This window comes from Dromiciops gliroides, chromosome 6 (assembly GCF_019393635.1).
Source record: "Dromiciops gliroides isolate mDroGli1 chromosome 6, mDroGli1.pri, whole genome shotgun sequence".
Classification (NCBI taxonomy): domain Eukaryota; kingdom Metazoa; phylum Chordata; class Mammalia; order Microbiotheria; family Microbiotheriidae; genus Dromiciops; species Dromiciops gliroides.
Window position 1 is genome coordinate 115,881,598 of NC_057866.1, and position 7,327 is coordinate 115,888,924.

Sequence of the window (7,327 nt, forward strand, 5' to 3'; positions counted from 1 at the left end):
TCAGAAAAACCCGGAAAGATTTACATGAATTGATGCAAAGTGAAGTAAGTGAGCAGAACCAGGAGAACATTGTATACAGTAACAGTAATATTGTATGATGAACAACTGCGAATGACTTAGCTATTCTCAGCAAAACAATGTTCCAAAACAATCTTAGGATTCATGATGAAAAATACGATCCTCCTCCAGAGAAAGAATTGATGCCATCTGAATACAGACCAAAACATATTGTTTTTCATTTTGTTCTTTTTTGTTTGTTTTCTTTTATCGCAAATGTATAACCTATCTCAGATTGCTTACTGTCTCAGGGAGGGGGGAGAGAAGGGGATAGAATTTGAAACTCAAAATTGAAAAAACAAACAACAAATGACTGAACAACAAAAACTTAGGTGAGAGATTTTCCTGAGAAGTCATTTGGATCTAATACTCAATTTTTCTAATCCAACAGATCACTCTCACTATTCTTTTAGAGCACAGTTTTTTCCTATAAAATTAGAGTAGAAAGTCTTCAGAGACTCTAGTCCAACCCCTTACAATATTCATTAACATAATTTTTTTTAACACTATCAGTACATTTTGGAAAAACTGAACCTTAGTAAGCTAGTTTTCCCCTTCCCTGCCCTTTCCTGTCTTCCTCTCTCCCTCCTCCAGATATTGCCATATTTGTGTAATGTGGGAAAAGAGAACTTTTTCTGACCCATGTATAGTCATCTTTGGATATATTTTTTTTCTTTTCTGCGTGAATTCTGATAGTTTTCCTTGACAGACTGTATTATCTATGAATTTCCTTTGGAATGGCTGGTTTCTTCCTTTGACAAGTTTATTGACTATGCAAAGTTGCTGAGGAGAGAGGAAATAAAGATTATAGTTTAATACTATAACTCTCAGCTTTAGCACATTGGTATTCAAGTGGTTTATTTTGCAAACCATTTTTTTTTTTGATGTGTACACTTGAGCTGTGACCCATAATACTAGAATGGTATGTCTTCCTTGCATGTTTCAAAAGTTCTTCATCCTCTGATTGGAGGAAGATGAGGATTGATTGATGAGGAAGAGGTTTGAATGATGAAGATGAGAACTGATTGATGATGATGATTGATCAATGGTGATTGATGATGACAAGACATGGTACTTTGCTGGACCATTGTGAAGAAGATTGTCAGGTAGAAGGTACTATATAAATGTTATCTATTACTGTTGTTGCAATAATCAACCTCATGGGTTTATTGTAAGGAAATCTCTTTAAAGTACTATATAAATATAGTTTACTATAAAAAAAGTGATGAGCAGGATGCTATCAGAAAGACCTTGAAGGACCTGCATGAGTTGATGCAAAAAATTCTTCATCCTCTCCTTTTTACTTTGCCAAAATTATAATGATTTTGAGAGTAAAGATTTAACTAGCAAATACCTTATTGTGCCATAAGCTGTTGATAATTCTCTGCTTGCTAAACTTTGGGAAATGAGGCTTCAAAAAGACAAGACTGATTAGTCTCAAATGAGACTGAGTCTCTCTAGCTTGCCTAGGCTGGAAGTGCAGTGGTCATTCAAGGGCCAGTGCTATCGTTGATCTCCAGGGAAGTTTTCAGCTGCCCTGTTTTTGACTTGAGCCAGTTCCTACCTCCCTGTACAGCCCTGTCCTCCTCCACAGGGGGCTCACTATTGATGTTGGGACTAGCATGGACCCCCAGGTGCCTTTAGCCCTCACATACAGTGTAAGTCCTGAGCCTTTCAGCTCAGGTCGACTGAGCCTAAGCAGTTTACTAGCTTTAGCTTTCCTAGTAGTAGATATTATAGGTCTGTGCCACTACACCCAACTAAAGGTTTGAATGTATTATCTGGTATGTGCCTCCAGTAATTGCAAACAGTGATCAATCTCAAGTTTTAAAATCAGAGCATTCAAGTAAGAGTTGCAAGCTCAGAGACAAGGAGAATTTTTTTTTTTTAGTGAGGCAATTGGGGTTAAGTGACTTGCCCAGGGTCACACAGCTAGTAAGTATTAAGTGTCTGAGGCCAGATTTGAACTCAGGTACTCCTGACTCCAGGGCTGGTGCTCTATCCACTTCGCCATCTAGCTGCCCCCAACAAGGAGAATTTTAAAAGATGAACCTGGAACTTATTGGTTAAATGACCTTTTTTTTTTTTTTTGTATGACAATCTCATTTTAGAAATGTTGAATTTGCAGGATTTTAAATTTTTCTCCTCAGTAACTGCTGTTGGTGTACACATGCTACCTGTGTTACACAGACCGGCAACAGCAACTGATCACTTTTTTTTTTTTTTTTTTTTTTTTTTTTTGCTGCGGAGCAGTGAAGGTTAAGTGACTTGGCCAGAGTCAAACAGCTAGAAAGTGTCAAGTATCTGAGGCCAGATTTGAACTCAGGTTCTCCTGCATCCAGGGCCGGTGCTTGCTTTATTCACTGCACCCACTGCACCACCTGGTTGCCCCCAACAGATCACTTTATACATATTAACCTTATCCAAACAATTCCATTTGCTTTTCTGATGAGAGCATGGGGGAGGGGAACACTGGAGGGAGTGATGTAGAGTGACATTTGTGGCTGAATCTGCAGTGTGTGTCTGCTTGCAATATAAATGGGTGAGCTTGCATTGATAACAATATGGAAAGGATTATTTATAGTAATGAATAATGAATTTTAAAACTTTTTTGAATAAATATTTTGCAAAAAAAATAACCTAAAATTTGTAATATTCAAGTATCCAGGAGATGAAGCATTGTACAATCTTGAGAAGATGGGTAGGTTTGTAGGGTTTTTTTGTTTTAGTAAAGCTACTTAATTGCAGTGATGATTAAAATGAAATCCTTTCTTTTAACAACAGACTTTCTTATTTATGTCATGCTTAGAATGGTTTCTTTTAATTGCCCCTGTGTTCCTCCATTTGTCTTTGCCACAGGTATTCTGTTCCTAGACTCATTTGGACGTTTCATTTGAACCTTTCAGAACAGAATACTTTACTGTAGTACCTTTAATATACAGCCAGTAAATACTATTAGGAGGAATTATGTTGAAATTCTAGGGAGGAGGAGGAAAGACATTAAATGCACAGAGCTCCTGATACAATCACCCCAAAAACAGCAATAAAAGAACCCCTGGAGCAGAAAAACACACAAAAATACTGACTGAGATTATTCTCCAGCTATAGATAAATTACAAGGGGCCATAAGTAAAGTCCAACCCTGAGATCGCACTGACAGAGACCCCATCCACACTGCCGGAAGAATTTACCCCAGAGCCTCTGAATCACTTACAGCACCAGCATCTTCTAGAACTGAGCATGGGGTCGGGTGAGAGTGCTGAACGGATGGCTGGAGGGAAAGTTCAGGGGTACCAGTGGGACACAGGGAGGAATTTGGCTGTCCCACCCCAGTGAGGAACCAGGAAGAAATCCTGAGCATCGGGAGGTCCAGGTGGGGGAGGGGTGCAAGCTCATCAAAGCTAAGAACCACACCATAGAAAGCTTTGCTGGTTGGTTGTTTAGTAAATAGGCTTGAGGTTATCTTCAGACCAGAGAATAGGCCAGGCGAGAGTAAAACCTGCCCTCCCTCAAACCAAAACACCTGGGATGGTCTGAAGCTGGGAACAGTGGTGGAACTGAAAAACAGCCCCCGCCTTCCCTGTGCGCCCCCTTCCCCCCCCACCCCCCCGGGGAGAGTTTAAAGTCAAGTAAAAGATGAGCAAGCAAAGAAAGTTCAGAACTATAGAAAGCTTCAGGGACAAGTAAGATCAAGGGGCACCATCAGATGAGGAAATGAACCACAGGGCCCCTACATCCAAAGCTTCCAAGAAAAATATGAACTCGTCTCAGGTCATGGAAGCTCTCAAAAGGGACTTTGAAGAGAAAGTAGGAGAGATAGAAGGAAGATATAGAGAAAGGGAGGAAAGAATGGAAAGAGAAATGAGAGTGATGCAGGAGTCATGAGAAAAAAGTCAACAGTTTGAAAAGCCAAATGGAAAAGGAGATTAAAAAACTGATGAGGGGGGGAGCTAGGTGGCACAGTGGATAGAGCACCAGCCCTGGATTCAGGAGGACCTGAGTTCAAATCTGGCCTCAGACACAACAATTACTAGCTGTGTGACCCTGGGCAAGTCACTTAACCCTAATTACCTCACAAAAAAAAAAACCCCAAAAAACAAAACTGATGAAAATAGTTGCCTAAGAATTAGGATTGAACAAATGGAAACCAGTGACCTTATGAAAAACCAAAACATGGTAAAGCAAATCCAATTGAATGAAAAAATAGAGGGCAATGTGAAATAGCTCCATAGAAAAACAGCTGACCTGGAAAATAAAGCCAGGAGAGATAATTTGGAAATCATTGGACTACCTGAAAACCATGACCAAAACAAGAGCTTAGATACCATCCTCCAAGAGATTGTGAGGGAAAATTGCCCTGATATTTTGGAAGCAGAAGCTAAAATAGAAATTGAAAGAATCCACCGATCACCTCCTGAAAAAGATCCCAAAAGGAAAACCTCTAGGAATATTATAGCCAAATTCCAGAACTCCCAGGTCAAGGGGAAAATATTGCAAGCAGCTAGAAAAAAGGAATTCAAATACTGTGGAGCTCCAATAAGGATAAAGCAAGATCTAGCAACTTCTACATTAAAGGACTTGGCATGGAATATGATATTCCAGAGGGCAAAGGAACTGAGACTACAGCCAAAAATCACGTACCCAGCAAAGCTGTGTATAATCTTTCAGAGGAAAAAATGGTACTTCAATGAAAAAAGAGGACTTTCAGGCATTTGTGATGAAAAGACCTGAACTGAATAGAAAGTTGACTTTCAAATACAAGACCCTGGAGAATCATAAAAAGGTAAACAGGGAAAAGAAATCACGAGGAACATTAAAAGGTTAAACTGTTTACAGTCATACATGAGAAAATAATACTTCCAACTCATAAGAACTTTTTCAGTAAGGAATACACAGAGGACACAGGTCTGAACGGAATATGAAGGGATGGTATTTGTAAAGCGTTTATTTTTTATGTATCCTTGTCCTGTGTAGAGCAAACAGGGTGGGTTGTCTGGTGTCTAGTGTCTGGGGCCGGATTTGGGCTCTGGGCCTCTTGGGCCCAGGGCTGGTGCTTTGTCCACTGTGCCACCTAGCTACCCCATGATGACATCTTTAATATAGGGGTGAAGGGTAGGAGGAATAGACTGGGGGAGGGGGGAGGGGAGAGTTGGAATGGGAAGAGGTAGCTCAGATGAAGGAAACAAGAAAAAAGCTTATGGAGGGAAGAGGGGGAAGGAGAGAGGGAGTGAGTGAACCTCACTATCATCAGAATTGGCTCAAAGAGGGAATAACATACATACTCAAGTGGGTATAGTAATATATTTTTGCCCTGAGGAAAAGTGGGAGGAGAAGGAGGTGGTGGGGTGGGGAGAAGAGGGGAAGGAGGGAAGGGAAGTTTCGGGGAGGGAGTTGTAAAAAGCAAAACACTTTTGAGGAAGGTAAAGATGTTCTGCATAACACCACATATATGACATATATTGAATTGCTTGATTTCATAGGGAGAGTTGAGGAGGGAGGGAGGAAGAAAAATTTAGAAAACAGAATTATCTCAAAGGCCTTAACCTCATCAGAGTGGGCTCAAGGAGGGAATAACACACACACACACACACACACACACACACACACACACACAATTGGGAAGAGTGATCTATTTCACCCTACAGGAAAGTAGGAGGGGAAGAGGATAAGGAGGGAAGGGTGAATGAAGGGAGAGTAGAGTGGGGGAGGGGGCAGTAAGTAGCAAAACACTTTTGAGGAGGATTAGGGCAAAATAAGATAGACAATAGAGTAAATATCATTGGAAGGGAATGGGATGGAGGGAAATAGTTATGATGATTGACTACAATGTCAAAATGTATGGTACCTACTCTGCTGGGCTATTGTGAAGAAAATTCTCTGTCAAGTTCAAGGTACTATATAAAAATTATGATGAACAAGATGCTATCAGAAAAACCTGGAAAGACCCACATGAACTGAAGCAGAGAGAAATGTATACAAAATAACAGCCTTAGTGTAAGATGATCTGCTGGGAAGCACGTAGATATCTTCAGCAAGGCAATGATGCAATATAACTCTGAAGAACTTATGAAAATTACAGTCCATCTACAGAGAAAGAACTGATGGTATCTTAAAAGAGACTGAAACACATTTTTTTTGACAATTCCTTAATCTGAAGTTTTGTTTTCATCTGTTTTCTCTCACAACCTAAATAAGGTAGAATTGTCTTTCATGACTACTCATGTATAATTTATGTTGAATTGTTTGAGTTCTTGGGGTGGGGGTAGGAGGGGAGGGAGGAAGAGAAGTTGGAACACAAAGTTTAAAAAAAATTAATGTCAAAATTTGCTTTTATATGTAATTTGGAAAATAAAAGTCTAAAAAAAAAATTCTAGGAGGGAGAGGAGGTTCTAGTTGGAAGGAATTTTTATCATCAGTTGAGTTGTTTTCTTTTCCTAGGCTTTGTGCTTTGTGAAGGGAAGGCTGATAAAAGGAGGGTCTTACCCCCCAGAATGTTGTCTAAGCTTACAGTAGTGACCCTCCCTTTTCCCTCAGTCTCCTAATTGTAATCTGATTTGGGATGATTAAGGCCTAACTGTGAGTAGGAACAGAAGGCATAGACCAGGGGGATCCTGCTTCTGTTCCTCATTTTTATTGGGGAAGTAGGTAGTGCAATGGATAAGGGTACCAGATTTGGAGTCAGGAAGACCTGAGTTCAAATCCTGAAGTATGGTGGGACAAAATCTAACCTATACTATCTTGATCTCTGAGGAGGAGTGGAGGATTCATCTCACAGTTTAGCTCAGTTCCTATATAGTGTTAGTCTCACTAAATTTCATGGCCAAATCCCCCTGGGCTTTTGTCCCAGAATTTTGTCTTTTCAGGGCTTCCCTGCTAGAAAATAAGGGAATGACCAAAATCCCAAGATCATTTCTCAGGGCCTAAGAAGAGGAGTGTCTCCCTACCCAACTTAGCCATGCTATTGTGGTAAAAAAAAAATATTTATGGTAAAAATTATTGGAGTTTTAGCTGACTCATTTGGGAGGGGCCACACCTGGCTGACCCTGAAGTTATGTATGCTACTGAGGTCAGAAGGAGAGCTCTTCATAGGCAGTTTTTGAAGGACTTCCCCTTTTGGGGGAGGGAGATTGGATGCTCGTTGATGGGAGGCAAAGAGTTGTTGTGAGAACTCTCTCTCTCTCTCTCTCTCTCTCTCTCTCTCTCTCTCTCTCTCTCTCTCTCTCTCTCTCTCTCTCTCTCTCTCTCCTCACTCACTCTCACTCTCACTCTC